Below are 16976 nucleotides of genomic sequence, written 5' to 3' on the forward strand. Positions count from 1 at the left end.
AGGGATTCAATTGGCTTCAGTTTGTTCACGTGACGCGCTGATGCACAGCTCCACGTCACCGACTAACACAAGGAAGACTGAGAGCTCGGCTTTCGTCAGCACGTTTACCTACGTCATGACGTCCCAGTGGCCATTTTGTTTCTTCTAACACATTGTTTCCATGACAACAGTCCTACGATCAGGACTTTCATGGAAAAAGGCTGTTTTCTTTGACGATACACACGTCTGTGTGTAACTTTTGGCAGTTTGGAGTGAGCGCTTTCAGGGATACCTTATTCAACAAGCATTTTTTCAGAATTTTTAGCAAACATTATTTAGCGCATCACTTTCTATTCAGATATATATAAAGAAATACATACAAGGAACCACAAAGACATAAGGTACATTATTAAAATATTTTGTTTATACAATATTTTAATCTTTATCAAAACATTCAGTTATATTTAAAATTTTAAACCTGTTTTGTATAACATGGCAACAGGTCAGCAAATTGTAAATTTTTTTTTTTTTTTTTTAAACCTTTATTAGTTGCGCACAGTACAGAAATGACAAAAACAAAGTAGATATGATAGCGACAGCATCTGCAATACAATAAAGCAAGTCTCATGGTACAATCAATAGAGAGGTAACAGCTTCACATAGTTCACTACAGTACAGGCACCGTTTCGTGTGTACAACAATGGGATGCCAGAGCACCAGCATCTTCCCTGCTAGGTAATGCTGCTAATTTCCAGTGGAGGGATATGCGGGGCAAATCACAGCGCTAGGCCGTGCACGACGTCCCCCTTCTCAAGCATCGATTGCAGCTTTGGGTATATGCGGCCATCTGTGTGTGTGTCCACCCCCACTATCCCAGGATCTGGATGGGCGCAGGATGTCCCTCCCTACCCCATTGTCTCAAGGTCTTCAGGTATCCCCAGTCCCCCGCTATCAGTGTTCAACCAACCGCCATGGCCACCCACCGCACGTCAGCCGGTGTGAGTGACCCCCCATCATGCATGAAGTAGTATGGTGAATGCAATGCACATCGTCTATATGCTCACAGGCCCGGGGCCGACTCGTCGTCTCCTGAGGATTCGCTGTGCGTCGCCTGGGACAGCCAGTATACCTGCAAGGGAGCCCAGAAGTCACTGGGCGTGCAGCGGGTCGGCAACAGTTCCGCATACACCCCCTGTTGGTCCTGGCAGTATGTGAGGTCGTCAAGCCAGTCCTTAAATTTTGGCGCTCTCCCCCTCCCCCACCTGCAAGCTACCCTCCGCTTAGCAAGGAGCAGCGCAATGTCGACAAATTTGTGATCCGGTTTGGGCACATGTTTGGTGTAACCCAAGAGCATCACTATTGGCTCCATGGGCAATGAGCTAGCAATCATTATCTGGAGTGCGGCGTGTACCTGTTCCCAATACGTATATATGGCTCCGCATTCCCAAGCCAGGTGGAGGAAATCCGCGCCACTCGCACGGCATCTCACACATCTATCATCTTCCGAGAGATGAAACCTGAGTTTCCTGACTGGAGTATAATAATAGCGTTGCACAAACTTGTAATGAATTATTTTCAGCCGGCAGCTGGAGGAGACTCTCGCCGTGCCCGAGCAGCAGTAATTCCACTGCTCATCTGTGAGCGCAGAGGACAGTTCCGAGTCCCAGTTAGTACGAGCCTTTGACAACATCAATGGGCGTTGCCCACGTATAGCGGCGTACAGTTTAGACACTAAGTGCTTGCCATCCGATACGAGCAAGGTATGCAATGGCAGCACCGTCCCAGGTTCTTCCGGGAAGTTGGGGAGTATGTCTCGCATGCCCTGCCTGAGTCTGATATAGTAAAACACCTCCATGGGCGTCGGGGGGGCAGCCTGGAACATCTGATCTTTTGTACGGAACGTCCCTTCTAGAAATAGGTCGCCCCATGTATTGAGGTGTATGCGTTTGCACATGGACCGAAATCCGGTTTCCGTTAGAAGTGAAAGTTTCGGATGGTACGCAAGGGGCAGCGCCGGGGAATAAAGTAAGGGGGCGTCCAGCAGTTTAGTTACTCTCCGCCAGGCATCAATAGTACAGGTAACAGTAGTAGCAGGCGTCTCGACATCCCCGGTCAGTCCCATCAGCATGCCCCTTAGCGGGAGCGGATGAACGATCCAGTCCTCGGCGGCGATCTGTGGCATGAAGGGAGCGGGATTAACCCAATAATAGGAGTGTTGAGTCTGAGCGCTGAGATAGTATAATTCCATGTCGGGCACATCGAATCCGCCCCTATCGTATGGCTGCGTTAGGACCCTCCAGCTAATGCGTGGTTGCTTTCCACCCCAAAAGAGGCGCAGGAGTTCAGAACGAAGCCGTCTAAAAAAATAGGCCCCTGGGTAGTAGGGGATGTTTTGGAATAGATAGAGGAACCGGGGGAGGACTACCATCTTAATCAGGGAAGCCCTCCCTGCCATTGAGATTGGTATGGCCCGCCAGCGGGATACACTATCCGTCAGCTGCGAGATAGCCACCCCATAGTTTGACCGAATAGTGTCGTCCTTAACGAGCGACACCTCTATGCCCAGGTACCTCAATTCGGAATCACACCATTCCAGGGGGTAATCCAGCGGGAACCGAGCTACTGAAGGTGTGAGGGGGAAGAATTGCGACTTCTTCCAATTTATATGCACCCCTGATATGCCGCCAAACGCCACGAACTCCCTCAGTAGCGAGTTAAGGTGATCTCGTGGGTTGCGCACGTACAACGTGACATCATCCGCATAGAGCGAAATACTTATCTGCCGCTGATGGCAGTTAAAAGCACTGGCCTTGTGCAACTGTCGCACTCTACAAGCCAACGGTTCTATTGCCAAGGCGAACAGCAGGGGCGATAGGGGGCAGCCCTGCCTAGTTCCTCTCGTGATTGGCATATGTGCTGAAAGCACCCCATTGACGACTACCCTGGCGACAGGTGAGGTGTAGAGCAGCTTCACCCAGGCTATAAAGATACGGGGGAACCCCATTCTACCAAGTATAGCAAGTAGGTAACCCCATTCCACCGAGTCGAACGCTTTGGTGGCGTCCAGGAACACGGCCGCGATAGGCAAGTCGGGCGAAATGGTGGGTATAAGAGAGAACAGCGTGCGCAAGTTGTGGGACGTAGCTCTCCCCGGGACAAAGCCAGATTGATCAGGTAAAACCAAGGTGTTCATAAGCAGGGACAGCCTCGTCGCCAGCACTTTAGCGAGGATTTTCGCGTCGCAGTTTAGCAGCGAAAGGGGGCGATAGGCATCTGTGTCCTTCGGATCCTTCCCCGGCTTCAACAGCGACGTTATCGCCACCTCTCTCATAGAACCCGGCAGTATCCCAACCTCGAGAGAGTCCTCGAAAACTTCCTTCAGTACCGGCGCCATAACGTCGATATAACATTTATAAAATTCGGCCGGTAGGCCGTCCAGCCCTGCCGCCTTACCATTGCTAAGGGACATAATCGCCTCTCTGATCTCGTCCAGTTCGAACGGGCACCCCAAGAACGCCCTATCGCTATCACTAAGCCAACAGAGTGCGATATCGTCCAGGAAGTTCCCGAACTCCACCTCACCCACCTGCTGCGTGGAGTATAAGCGCTGGTAGTGCTTTAGGAAGGCGTTATGAATTCCCTGGGAATCTTGGTGAGTCCTACCCTCACTATCAGAGATCTCCAGGATATGGGTGGCGAAGCGCTGATGCCTCGTGAGAGCTGCGAGCACCTTTCCCGGACGATCCCCTTCGCAGTAGCGTCTAGCCGTCCAATATTTGCCCCGGAACTTCGTTTCCCTGGCCGCTTCTTCCTCATAGGTCGACAGCAGTGCCCTGAATCGCCCAGCGAGGTCAGGACAGGGGTCCCTAACCATCCGTGCCTCCAGCACTTTAAGCTCCGCTTCAATTTTAAGTAATGTGCGCACAATGTCCCTTAGTATTCCGCAACTTTTAGAGATCGTGATCCCCCTCACTGTCACCTTAAAGGCTTCCCAGATCGTTTCAACCTTATCGACCGACCCTTTGTTTCTCGGAAAGAAGGCCTCAATCTCCTCCCCTAGTTCATGTCTAAAAACAGGGTCCAGCAAGGCTGAGGGAAAAAGCCGCCACGGCGGGCGCACCCTAGCGTACCCCGGCATCTCCAGGACCGTCAGGACAGGGCAGTGGTCCGAGTAGGTACGAGGCAGATGTTTCACCCGAACAACTCCTCCAGCGAGACCTCGTGAGATAAAGCAGTAATCGATCCGTGCCCATGAGCGCGCATGTGCCGTAAAATGTGTACCCTCCCTGACTGTCGGGTGTGTGTGCCTCCAGCCATCCACTAGTCCAGCCTCTGTCAGTATGCCCTGAAGTGTATCCCTGGCGTTCGTGTTGTATTGTGTACTGCCGTACGATCTATCCGTCATAGGACATAACGACAGGTTGAAGTCCCCCCCCCAGAGAATGTGAGTGGCTTCAATGTCCAGCACGTGGCCCCACAGCGTCAAAAAGAATCCAGGAGTGTCAACATTAGGGGCATAGCAATTCACAAGTATTATCACATCAGTGCCCAATCTTCCCCAAAGAATGACATATCTCCCCTCATTATCCACCCGCACACCCAGCTTTTGAAACGGTAATCGTTTGTTGACCAAGATAACAGTCCCCCTAGAGTAAGTGGAATAGGAGGAAAACTCTCTCACACTCGCCCATCTGCACGCAAACTTAGGGATACCATTCGGGTTAAGGTGGGTTTCCTGGAGCATTGCTATCTGCACATGGTGCCGATCTAAATAAGCAAGCATATTCCTACATTTGCGGGGGTTATTAAGGCCACGGACGTTCCAGGACATTACGGAAACAGTATTCGACATATCATCACCTGTATTTGCCACCGTATCCCTGAAGGGAGCTTTTAGCCGTCACTGCAGCTCTCGACCGAAATGCACCTGATGCAGATCTTTCCGCTGTCCAGCACATTCTCGCCATGCAAACACCCGAGCGTTCACACACACGGAGTCCAGTACCTGCGCTCTCGTCACTCATTCCATACGCAACAGTAAGTCTACATTCAACAACAACTCGCACCCCAACAACCAAGTCCCACACCCCCCCCCATGCACAACTGTTCAGCCCCCAACCCCCAGCTCCCCCCTCCACCCACTGAAGCAACCCAATCTTGCCAGTATCACATCCCCCCCCCCCTCCCCGACCCCAACAATCAAGAGCAATTGAAAAACCTTTTGGGGAATCCCCTTCTGAGGACACCAGAGGAACACACTCCAACACCCCAACACTCCTCCCTCGACCCGCATGCACCATACGGAGAAGACAGAGAAGGTAGGGTGGTGCCTGGCATATGTTTCCCCTGCAAGGTAGGACCCATATGACAATACATTTCCTCATACCCCCCCCCCTCATGCCAGAAAAAACATCAAAAGATTCAGGAGGTCTATCACAGGAGCAATCGCTACCCAGTTCAGTGCAAATTCTGCCCCCAGTGTGGCCAACTCTAGAACAACTTCAGCAGAGGGGCAGGTATATACCAAATCAGTCGTCACTCACCAGCGACCCGCAGAACAGCAGGACTATCAGAAGAGCCATCACTGGCAGTTCCTGGCCCTCTCACCGGCAGCAGACATCTCCAACCTGAGTCCAATCTCTAATCCATAGTTCGGAGCCAGCAATCCATTGTTCAGAAGGACGCAATTAAGGATCTACGTGTTCAGCAGGGTTCACGTCTGCCTCCTCGTCTCCCTCGTTTCGCCTGTCCCTCCTAGCGGTGCGCAGCTTACGGGCATAGTCCTCGGCTTGCTGTGGGTTTGTAAAAAAGTGTTGTTTACCCTGGTGGGTCACCCTGAGCCGCGCCGGGTATAGTAGTGCATAATCCACTTGCATGTCCCTCAGTTTTTTCTTCACGTCAAGGAATTTCCTCCGCTGATCCTGCACCATCGGTGTAAAATCCGGATACAAAGAGAACTGCACTCCGTCGCAAGCTAGATTCCGTGCCGTGCGGGCTGCACGCAATGCCGTGTCGCGGTCCCGGTAGTTAAGTAACCGGGCAATGATGGGTCGCGGCTGCATCCCCGGCTTTGGGACCGGGCCCAGGGAGCGATGTGCCCGCTCGACGATGAATTGGCTGGAAAAGGCCTCCTTGCCCACCGCCGTGAGGAGGATGCGCTCCACATAGTCCTCCATGCGTCCAGTGTTGGTGGATTCCGGAATCCCCGTGACGCGTATGTTGTTGCGTCTGCTCCTCGCCTCCAACTCCTCGTTCTTTGCCGCTATTACTCTTAGGATGTTATCCATTCTAGTTAGACGCGTGTCGTGGGACGCGGCAGTGTCCTCAGAGGAAGAAATGCGTCTCTCCGCCTCCCCCAGGCGCTCCTCATGGACCTCCAGCTTCTGTGCAACCCCATCCATTCTGGAGGACAGACGGTCGACCTTGTCAACTATCGTAGCGAAGCCCTGCCGCATTTCCTCCATCATCAACTTAAGTTCCGGGGCCAGGGGGGCAGTGGGGGGCTCAGCGTTCGACGGCCCCGGGGCTCCGCCGGTCCCCGTCGTGCTGCGCAGCGGTTTTTTGGCAGTCGCCGGCTCGAAAGAGAGCTTGGGCTGCTTGTTGTCGTTTTTGCCCATAGCGCCGCGACTGGAAGCTCCCACGCGGGCACCGCAGCTGGCTGTACCGCACGTGTCCGTAGCTCCCAATGAGTGTGCGTTGATGGCCCCCCCGAGCGGCAGCCACGTCCAGGGGGGAGTCTCTACCTTGGGGCCCCTCGTCCCAAGAATCTCCGCTCCGGCGTATCAGCTATGGGAGGTGGGCGGCCGTGGCCAACACCGCGGTCCGGAGTCCAGGAAAAGGCAGCAGGGGGTGGCGGCAGGCCGCTGGGGCTAGGTGAAGGTCAACGCGCCATATGCGCGGGGTAGGATTCGCAGTCCGGGCAACCACTATGCCCTCTGAATGTCCGCTGGTGCGTCGCAGGACCCCGCTCCCAGGTGGCGGTAGTGATTGGTGTCAGTAGCGGGGCTGCGGGGAGATGGCCGCCCCACACGGCGGCTGCAGGTGCGCCTCGCGATGGTCTCCCGGTCTCTTTGAAGGGCGCCGGAGCAGCACAGAGCCCTCACACGTAGTGCAGCGGCACCGCAGGGGGAGAGACTCACCTCCGCAATCACCCGATGGCCGCCAGCAGTGCCCTCTGTCCGGGATACAGGCCTCTCAGTCCCAAGGCCCAGCCGCCTCGTGGAGAGCCGCGGCCTTGCGTGGGCCGATGTCCGGGCGCCTCCGCAGTGCACAGCAACAGCGCTCACCGGTCCGGTCGCTCAGCCCCGTATCTCAGGCGTCCGAGGGCGGATCGCTCCCAAAGTTGGACCGGAGCAGCACCACAGGTTAGGCCACCAGTGTAGCGATTTCTGGGCGTCTACTCGCAGGATTTAAGGAGAAATGCAGGATCTTTCTGGCCAGGCTGCCAGAGCCACGCTAGAGAGCGGCCATTAGCTAGTGCGCCCTCTAGCGCCTCCAGCAAATTGTAAATTTAAATAATTTTCTACTTTCACCTGGCAAACCTAAGGAAACATGGAAGGTATGGTTTAAAAGTTTTAAAAGTTATTTGATCGCAATAGGAGCAGATGAATACTCTTCCAAAAGGAAATTAGTTATATTATATAGCCACCTGGGGAGTGCAGGACGACAAATCTTTGATAATCTACCCACTTCTCTGCCCCTCCAGGAAATGGAGATGGATGGAATGAATATATGGATGCAATCTTGAGACTTAATAGAACATTTTTAGAACAGCCAAGCATCATGCTAGAAAGGTTCAATTTCATGAAGAGAAAACAGGAACAACACGAATCTGTTGAAGAGTTCATATCTGCTCTTAAAAATCTTGCTGCAGATTGCAATTTTAGAGCATATGTAGATACTGTACTCAGGGATCAGTTTGTTTATAAGTGTTGTCACAAGAAAATTCAGGAAAGAATTTTGAGTTGCCATGATCCATCCTTGTTAGAAGTATTGGAAATGGCAAAGAGCATAGAAAGATCCATTGTATCATCGAAATGCATAACTGAAGGGAACACCTCTCCCTTCCAAAATGAGTTAAATGTCAATGCTGTGTATTCCAGGAACAAGGTTACTAAAACTTTTTCAAAAAAGAGCTAATTCATTTTGCTACAGATGCGGATCCAAAATGCATCTTGGAAATAGCCCAGTATGTCCTGCTTTGGCCAAAAAGTGCACATTTTGCCAGAAAATTGGACACTTTCATACGGTTTGTAGAAACAAAAGAGCGATTCAAGTTAGCACAATATCTTCTCTAGGAGACAATTATATTGCTGTTCCTTTCATTGAATCCCCTTTGGGGAATACTAATGTCAATACTGTTGATTTTAAGGATCTTCAAAATGCACTTCCAGAAACTTTACATAAGAAAGAGATACTTTTCATTGACCTGGTTGAAACTTCTTCTAATATAGAGCGTGTGGAAGATCCTACGTGTGAAGTTATTATCGATCATATTCCTTTGGACATGATGGCAGATTCTGGTGCACCCATGACCATTATATCTGATGTTTTATTTAATATGCACTGGTCCTCAAATGTACAATTATAACCTTTAGACATAATCCCCAAAGCATATGGTGGAAAAGACATTGATATGTTAGGGTTCTTTGTCACAAAGATTTCATGTTTGGGTAGGAGTGTTCACACTAAAGTTTATGTACCCATTGATGGCAAGTGTATCGTTGGTTGGCAGGACCTTGCCAAAATGGGTCTTAAACTAGTTCCAGGGTCTGACTTTCCCATTCAAATAAATGATGCTTCCATCTCCTCTGTTCATAGTATAGATAAAGTAGTCATTCATGACATAATTTATGAGTTTCCAGAAGTCTTCAATGACTCTGTTGGGAAAATCAGAAATTTTGAACATCTTATTAAACTCAAGCTTAATGCTATTCCAGTCATTCATAAATTAAGAAATGTTCCACTTAATGTTAGAAATGACTTAAAAAAAGGTTTTAGATGAAATGGTTTGTGACGGCATCATTGAGGCTACGGACTCATCTCTTTGGGTCAGTCCCGTTGTCGTGGTTAAAAAGAAAGACTCCAGTATTCGCCTATGTGCGGATCTTCATTCTTTATATCAAAATGTATCAATTGACTGCCACCCTTTGCCGAAAATTCAGAAGTTACTTACTGGCATCTCTGAGTCGAGATTTTTTACACTTCTTGACCTCAGAAGTGCCTCTCGTAAATTGATATATATATATGTAAATTGATACTTGTATAGCGCACTACTTAACCCGCAAGGGTCTCAAGGCGCTTGTACGAATACCGCTGTAGAACCCATCCTGGCTTTCCCTGTGAGGCGTCCACTCCTGGGCACCCCCAAGGTGGAGGCCAGGCATCCTTAGCGTTGTGGGGGCCGTTGTGGAGATTAAGCAAGCTATTGCCCAGAGTTGCAGAGTGGGACTCCATGATTGGAATAGGCACCGAGGCGAGAATTATCAGGTCCGTGGAATTTTGAGCCCAAGACCCACCGAGGCGGGGAATTGAACCCTGGTCCCGGGCTAGAACTCTGCATTAGGGTCTGCCGCTCTAATCATTGAGCCACATTTCTCCACCATTGAGCCACACTTCTCCACGTCAAATTCCTCTTACAAAGTGTTCATCGGAACTTACCACGTTTATCACCCCGTTTGGTGCGTTTAAATATTTGAGACTCCCATTCAGGTTGGCATCCATGGCGAGTGCTTTCCAGAAAAAATTATGGACACCATTTTACATGACATTTATTGAGTTCAGGCGTACCAGGGCGATGCTTTGATACATTCAAAAACCCAACAAGAACATATTCAAACTCCAAGGAAAGTTTTATCACGTTTTAGGGATGTTGGTATAACTTTGGGTGAGAGAAATGTAAACTTGTTGTAAAAGAATTGGATTATCTTGGGCATTCAATTTCTACTGAAGGAATGTAACGCAAGCATTCACTTACCCAAGCTATTTCAAACGTCCCCATTCCAAAAGATAAAGATTCCTTGAAGTCTTTTTTAGGTCTGACGGAATATTATTCCAGATTTATTCATAACTATTCCCAACTTGTGCAACCCCTTAAAGTCTAGCTTAAAAAAGATGTGAAGTTTTTGTGGTCTCAAGATTCAGATCTAGCGTTCAATCTTGATAAAAAAGGTATTTTGGGTGCACCTGCTTTATCTTCTTTATCTCCAGGATTAAAATGTAAAACTTATGTTGACGCCAGCCAGAAAGGTCTAGGAGCTGTACTCTGTCAATGGAATGGTGCCAAATAAAACACCATTGGCTTTGCGTCAATATCTCTCAGTGGTGCGGAATCCAATTATAGCACCATTGAGAGAGAAGCCCTTGCCTGTTCTTGGGCTGTTGAAAAGTTTAAAACTTACATTTGGGGTTCTCACTTTACACTTTTAAGTGATAACAAACCCTTACTCTTACCCTTCTCAACGGAAATGGCACAGGAAAGGCATCTGCCAGACAGGTAAGAATACTTTCTAGATTACACAAATACAACTTTAATATACAACACATTTCAGGAGGCAAGAATTTAAGGGTGGATGCTCTTTCTAGGTTACCCTCAGAGAATGATAGAGATGAAAATATTGATGATGTAGAGTGTGTTGTGGCCTCTATAGAGGAGTTGGTTCTTTCACCTTTTTCCATTTCAGAAACTGACTGGATAAAAAGCTCTTCGGATGATGCAGTTTTAATGGCTGTTAAGAACATGATTATTTCAGGTTGGCCTAAGATACGTTTTCTTCCGGCATCCCTGAAATCTTTTGCACACATTTCTGAGGAATTCTCCATCATTAATGATGTAATTTTCAGAGGTGACAGGTGTGTTCCTCCTCTAAACTTGCGGAAAAGACTATTTCAAGCAGCTCATCAAGGTCATTTAGGAGTTGGAGGCACATCATGTAAACTGAAAGAACACTTCCGGTGGCCTGCCCTTGATAAAGATGTCACACAGTGGATAAATTATACAACACTTGTTTAGTATCAGATAAACACTGGAAGAGTCCCCATTTACCTTTACATAATGTTCCTCTTCCTGAAGAGGGGTGGGACAAGTAAGCCATTGACTTTGCAGGTCCTTTTGAAATTTTGCCTCAAGATAAACACTTCATTATTTCACTTATTTACTATCACTCAAAGTGGGTTGAGTTTGAGTTTTGTGAAAAACCGAATTTGTCCTCAGTCATTAATTTTTTTTTAAAGGGTTTTACTTTCTGAAGGTTCTCCTAAAGAGATTGTGAGCGACAATGGTTCACATTTTTGTTCCTCAATTGTGGAAGAATTTCTCAAGGTACATGATGTTAAACATCTGAGAGTGGCGCTTTATTCACCGACCTCTAACGATTTAATTGAAAGGATGAATAGGTTTCTCAAGGAGGGTGTACAAACTGCTATTTCTTGCAATATGGATGTGGAAAGGTTTCTGAAAGATAAGGTATGGTCATATTTAGTTACCCCTCATTCCACAACAGGTATCTCTCCTTTCAGATTGTTAAAAAAAAGGAATCCAAATGGAAACATATGTCCATCTTGGATCAAAGACTTATCTGCTGATATTAAGTTGTGTCTAGCTTGTTATGATAAAGACACAGTCAAAGGAAATGTGTTCAACCAACAGAGGATTCAAAAGAGAAATTTTGATTCAAAGATCATTCCTACATCACAAACCTTTAGGGTTGGTGATTGGGTCATGATCAAAACTTATGACAGGATTAAAAAAGGTTTGTCTAAATTTTCCCTCCCCACTCAAGTTCTCAAGGTTTCTAAAGGTTCTCATTTCCTTGATAAAAAGGGGTGTTGGAACAAATGTGTAATTGTCATACTCACTCCTGAACAGGCCAACAAGGTGTTTAAAACTAAACTTGTCGATGACGGTCCTTCTTGTTCCTATTTTTCTTTAGGAACTTTGTCTGATAATGTTCATCCTCAAATGCTACAGGACACACACATTTTGGATGATATTTCCTTAAGTTGTGATGATAATGTTGATTCATTGGAAGTTCCCAGCCCTTCCACTTCCTCTTCTGTGTTGTCAACCAGATTACACAGGAATTGTTCTTTTCCTTCACGTTTTAGAGATTATTATTTAAGCTAAATATTTTTGTGTTATACTCGTTTTATTTCTCTGTAAAAAAGGGAGAAGATGTGAAGTATGTGTCACACTTTATTTATTAGGTTTACATTATCAATGTAGAGTGTTTCTTTTATGTCCATTGTTGTATCACATGTATTCTGTGGCATGCACCTTTTGAAGAGAATGTTTCTCTTCAAAAGGTGCAGCTCTCGTGAGTTGCGCATCTCTGTGCCATCTAACTGAAGAATGTTTAATTTGTTGGTTGGATGCCGCTGCTGATAGTCATGCTCCAGTGAGTTTGCTGTTACCTTCTTCAAATAAACCACGGACCTAAACCTTACATTCAAGCTTCAGTCGTGCATCATTTCTCTCTACTAAATGAAGGATTTTCATTTTACACCTCGTCGCCTTTTGGCGCAGTGGCAAACTTACAGTCACACATGGTCACTGGGGACAAATCCTCTGGCCCTTTACGCAGCTGCAGTGTAGGAAAAGCACTATACATTTACACAACGAGGTAGCACTTACTGATTAGCCAGTACTCCAGTTGAGTAGAGGTATTACACAAAATGGTGGCATCTTCGTGGATAACTATGCAGGGCAGGATTCATTCTGGCACGAGGCTCCTGTCACAAAAATTAAACCTCAACAGGAAGCACTTACAGATATAGCTGGTGCCCGAATTGAAGTTCAAATTCAGTAACGTTTTTTAATCAGCCCAAAACATTAGTGAGCACGGTCAAGGCTAGGCAAGTGTGCTTTAACCCCATATCTGCCATCAAAAATTAGCTGTAATACTCAAGGGAGGTCTTTGCATTCATGAGTTTCTCGAGCGCAATCCCCTTGTCGTTCCTGTGGCCAGGAGGCTGCTTTCTCCTCACCTGCTGCCCTGCTTGCTCTCTGACCCTTTACACAAGAGGCATGTGCATACGCATAGATGACCCGCTCCACACACTAGCAGTATCAAACATTTTTCCAGCCCTTTCCCAACTATGATGGACAGCTCACTCAAGGGACCTTGGCGACTTTTGGCGTGGTGGCAAACTTACAGGCACACATGGTCACTGGGGACAAATCTTCTGGCCCTTTACGCAGCTGCAGTGTAGGAAAAGCACTATACATTTACACATCGAGGTAGCACTTACTGATTAGCCAGTATTACAGTTGAGTAGAGGTATTGCACAGAACTGTGGCATATTCGTGGATAACTATGCAGGGCAGGATTCATTCTGGCACGAGGCTCCTGTCACAAAAATTAAACCTCGACAGGAAGCACTTACAGATGTAGCTGGTGCCCGAGTTGGAATTCAAATTCAGTAACGTTTTTAATCAGCCCAAAACATTAGTGAGCACAGTCGAGGCAGATCCGCAAAATTCACCCATACTTAGTAAGTGGTAGGTGATGGCTCCTCCTGTCTTTGAAATCATAGAGGACCTGGCCTGCCTACACCTATTCCTCCTTTGTCTCATGATCTGGGAGCAATATGCAAAGGCCAACTGCCAACTACACAAAGTCATATAATGCAGGATACAGGCTGCAGCCACTAAATGTTTGGGACAAGAAAATAACAACTTTCTAAAAGTGGCATTTACAGAATTGTAACTTAAAGTCCAACTTTACCTTTAAAGAGGGTTTTAAATTACAATTCTTTAGACACCAAACTCTGCGCTCTAACTTGTTTCCAACTGAAAGTTATCACTTGTTACATGTAATAGGATGAATCAATGTTATCCTATTGGGGAGGTAGACCCCGCTGGAGTGAAAAAACAATTTAAGGAGGTTTTCACTACCAGGACATGTACAGGTTAAAGGTACATGCCCAAAATTTTAAATACACTTTATCCTGCCCTATGGTCCTTTTAAGGCCTACCCATGGTGACTTATATGTATCAAACGAATCACTGACAGAATTTCGACTTCAAAAATATCGACCTACAAGAATATCGAGTCAACAATATCGAGGGCAAAAATATCGACATCCTATCTACAACATGGTAAGTACAAAAATATCGAAAAAAAAATATCGATGTTAAAAATATCGATGTTAAATATATCGTTTTTTTTTTAATATATAAATGTAAAATTAAGTCTATAAAACTAATAAATAAAAGAAACATATTTAAAAGTATCTAATAATATTTAAAAGTAATAAATAATACATATATTGAGAATACATTAATTAAATATATACAGTAACTATGTAATATATATACACTGAACAATAAGTATTAATAATTATTTTACGAATTTATAAATTAATGAAATATATTCTAATTTACTAACACATTTACAAACATAAAAAAGTAACATAAATAAAATGTAAGTAATATAAAAAATAAAATAAATATTTGGTATATTAACAATTAATTAAATAAAACGTTGCATAGCGTAAGGGTAAAAATTTCTATTCCTACTCCAGAGAGTACAACAGTAGGGAAAACTGACCCTGAACTCAAAAACACCCCCTCACCCAAAAACTGAAAACTGACCCTGAACCCTAAAAATACCCCTTTACCCAAGAACTGAAAACTGACCCTGAACCCTAAAAATACCCCTTTACCCAAGAACTGAAAACTGACCCTGAACCCAAAAAATACCCCTTTACCCAAGAACTGAAAACTGACCCTGAACCCAAAAAATACCCCCTCACCCAAAAACTGAAAACTGACCCTGAACCCTAAAAATACCCCTTTACCCAAGAACTGAAAACTGACCCTGAACCCTAAAAATACCCCTTTACCCAAGAACTGAAAACTGACCCTGAACCCAAAAAATACCCCTTTACCCACGAACTGAAAACTGACACTGAACCAAAAAATACCCCTTTACCCAAAAACTGATAACTGACCCTGAACCCTAAAAATACCCCTTTACCCAAGAACTGAAAACTGACCCTGAACCCTAAAAATACCCCTTTACCCATAAACTGAAAACTGACCCTGAAACCAAAAAATACCCCTTTACCCAAGAACTGAAAACTGACCCTGAACCAAAAAATACCCCCTTACCCAAAAACTGAAAACTGACCCTGAACCTTAAAAATACCCCTTTACCCATAAACTGAAAACTGACCCAGAAACCAAAAAATACTCCTTTACCCAAGAACTGAAAACTGACCCTAAACACTAGAAATACTCCTTTACCCAAAATTAAGTATTATTATTTAATTAGCAATTAATTAATAATGAACAATAACAAATAAAGTAAATATATTATCACATTAGCTGTAATTATTATAATTTAATAATTAATATTATTTTTTCCCAATTAATTAATTAACAGTAATAAAAAATTATATATCAATAAATAACTCTAATTAATGTAACTTATTAATATTATTTAATTACCAATTAATTAATAATGTTAAATATGTTCAAAATAATAATAATTAATTAACTAATTAATATTAATTATTTTCCAATAAATTAAATATAAATTTATAAAAACATATATTAATTAATTAATTATTATTAATATACTCCCCACCCCATTCCCCTATAAATCCACATCCCACTACAGAAAATATATATCAATTAATCAATTAATTTTTTTCCCAATTAATCAATATTAATTAGCAATTAATTATAATTAATTAATTAATCCTACTAATTAATAATCAACTTACCATAATTAAATTACTTCCCACCCTATTCCCCTATAAACCCACAACCCGCTACAGAACATATATATCAATTAATAAATTAATTAAAATTATTTTCCTATTATTTTCACATAATTACCAATTAATTATAATTTATTAATAAATCCTACTAATTACTAAACAATTTACCATAATTAAATTACTTCCCACCCTATTCCCCTATAAACCCACAACCCGCTCCGGTACAAAAACATAAAAGTTACTTATAAAATTATTTATTATTAAATAAAATTTATACACATATAATAGTAATTATTTTAAATAGTTAAATTAAACATATAACACATACATAATAAAAAACTATACAATAATACAAATATCGATATTAGTGTCATCGAAATTAGTAACATCGATATATATGCTATCGATATTACTTACTTCGATATTACTTACATCGATATTAAGTATTTCGATATTACTTACCTTGGGTCGATATTCTGTCCTACGATATTCTTGCCTTCGATATTATGCACCTTCGATATTTCAGACTCGATATTATGGTAGGTCGATATTTACAACTCGATATTTTGACTGTGTACCGTATCAAACATGAACAAAAGGATTATTTTGGCAGGTCAAAATAACAGTTTAAAACTGCATACACAGTCTGCAATGGCAGGCCTGAGACATGTTTTAAAGGGATACGTAAGTGGCTCTAACAATAAATGCTGCTAGCCCATTAGTAGCATTTAATATACAGACACATTTAACATATAGTAGCACTCTACTAGGGACTTACAAGTAAATTAAGTGTGGAAATTGGGTATAAACAAATTGTACCATGTTTAAGGAAGAGAGCGCAAGCACTTTAGCACTGGTTAGAAGTGGTAAAGAGTGCATAGTCCTCAATCCAGCAAAAACTGTTTCAATTCACTTGAGAGTAAAGGCAAAATGGTTACACGGAGGGCCCATACCAAAAAGGTTTACAGCTGTTTTACGCACAATAATTCAATGGTGGTTGTATTTCAAATATGATGTCCTAAATACAGTTTGCAAAAATAAAATCCTACTTCAATATAGATGTTATATTATCAACTGCAAAGAAGTAATCTCTTAGTAAACAATACTTAGATGACACTGCTTATTCTGTTACCTTACCTCCTACTGTAAGTACATGTACTATTGATTAGCATACCATCCTATTTACCAACACACTTTAGAAATAAAACATACATTGGCAAAACCATAGGTTGGTTTAGGGTGTGTTCATTGTTGTAATATCTGCATATTGC

Source organism: Lissotriton vulgaris, chromosome 3_1 (assembly GCF_964263255.1).
Source record: "Lissotriton vulgaris chromosome 3_1, aLisVul1.2, whole genome shotgun sequence".
Taxonomy (NCBI): domain Eukaryota; kingdom Metazoa; phylum Chordata; class Amphibia; order Caudata; family Salamandridae; genus Lissotriton; species Lissotriton vulgaris.